At 29.7% G+C, this 2,099-nt stretch overlaps 1 pseudogene; it reads left to right on the top strand.

The window, feature by feature from the left end:
• Nucleotides 1–6: 6 nt before the first annotated feature.
• The window catches only part of LOC112459064, a 3,444-nt pseudogene continuing 1,351 nt past the window's right edge, over nt 7–2,099 (top strand).

A 2,099-nucleotide genomic window follows, 5' to 3' on the forward strand; every position in this document is an offset into this window, starting at 1 on the left:
TATTTGAACGCAGTTATATAGATAGTCTTATTGGCTTGGAATTTGTCGGGTTTGATATACATGGACGCAGAATAATGGGAATGTGCTCAAACGGGTAAAAAATGATTGTCTCTATCAATAATTACTAAATAAAAGAAAACTATATTTACATTTACTAGCAGTATTAGTTTAATATTTACTATAATCTCAATTTTATTAGATTAAATTTGATTTTAATTGAAAATATGCTTGAGATAAAATAGAAAATAAACTTCTACTTTTCCAACTTATACGCTATGTATATGAACTTGAAATAACGTCTTTTCATATATGCTGTAGAGATATGCAGAAGTTATCAAATAAACATGAAGAAATAACGTAAATAATTGTCTTTCGAGACCCTTAACAAATTGACAAATTATCAGAAGAATAGAATCTAGTAAAATGTAACACTTACAAAATTTTGAAAATTTTCAAAACTTTACGCATGATAGATTGAACTGCAAAAATCCATGATACAAAGCGATTTATATGATAAATATAATTACCACATAACTTTTACAAGACATGAGCACACTAATTATATAGGGTATGTATATAGTCCAACAATAAACGATGTAAATTTCATAGGCTTATATCTCTCTAAATTATTGAGTTGGAGATCTGTGTTTTTGCATACAATTCATGAATTTAGTTGGCTACATACTGTATAAGATGACTTATAACTCATTTTTAAAGTTTAGCCACAATCTCGATTTTTTTAAAACAATGTCAAATGGTTTATTGTGTACACAATAAATAACTTAGCCATTTTTAATAATGAATCACATGTTTTATACAGGTAAATTGTCAATGTAAATTGTTAGTGTTATTTTAATTTTACTATATTTTAAAATGTTTATTTAAAAAAAGGATAACTATAAGACATGATAAGTATGGTTAAGATAGAATGACTTTAAATTAAAGCTAACTTAATTACATATGTTATGTTTTTATTATTTGTAGCTTACAATCAAAATTATTGTTTTTAATCAGACTTTTTCTCACTTAGATTATTATTTATTGTAACAACTAGTCAGTTTAATAAGACTTATTATAATACAAATAACTGTAGTAAGAAACAAAATGGTTTAAATAGTTTATTATAGACCATGTAACATTTTTTACGATAGTCTCCAAAAAATACGGTAAAATAATGCACAATAGAAGAAAGTTGCTTACAGAATTATAAAGCCAAATATATACACAACATTATAGAATAATGAAAAAAATAATAGATATAATAACAAAAACATAAAAAATCCGTAAAACTTACGAAAAAAAACTTAGTTTGTCACCCAAAAATAATAAAATGTAGCCTCAAACGGCTGTCCTACCCGCAATTTGCCGACTGATTGGAGAACCGAAAAGGGGTTCAAATGCGAGTCGTTGCATGATAACAAGCACAATCTAGCAACATTGCATTTATGAAATATTGCAATAATGGTTCATAGTGTACTACCGTTTCATTGTTGGACTACCAACCCTACAATTTTTGGAAACAAAACATGTCCTTATTTTTGAAAAGATTGCAGGAAAGGGTGGAGGATAAATTCAAAATCTAACGAAAAAGCTTTAAAGTATAGACTTTACCATTTAGAATGAAAAGAAAATGTTTCAAATACGACTTTTTATACAAAATTTTGATATGAATTGTGTGTTGCGATACTTTTGTTGACCAATGTACTTTAAAAAATTATGTTTAGAGGAATGGCAAACATTTGCGTGCCTTACGAATACCTCAGTTGGAATGTACCCGATGAATGGACAATGGAAGATGCAGCGACGGTTCCGTGTGTGTACCTCACGTGCTATGACGCCTTGTATATAAAGGGTAAAATAAAAAAAGGAGACAAAATCTTGATCCATTCGGGTACTGGAGGCATTGGCCAAGCTGCGATCCATCTTGCGCTTCACGAAGGTTGCGAAGTGTTTACGACAGTTGGAACTGTCGAGAAACGACAGTTTATGAAAAAAACATTTCCCTCTATTCCCGAAGATCACATCGGAAACTCCCGAGATACAAGTTTTGAACAAATGATTATGCAGCGTACAGGAGGTCGTGGAGTGGATATCGTATT

Source organism: Temnothorax curvispinosus, unplaced genomic scaffold (assembly GCF_003070985.1).
Source record: "Temnothorax curvispinosus isolate PA1 unplaced genomic scaffold, ASM307098v1 QBEX01009491.1, whole genome shotgun sequence".
Taxonomy (NCBI): domain Eukaryota; kingdom Metazoa; phylum Arthropoda; class Insecta; order Hymenoptera; family Formicidae; genus Temnothorax; species Temnothorax curvispinosus.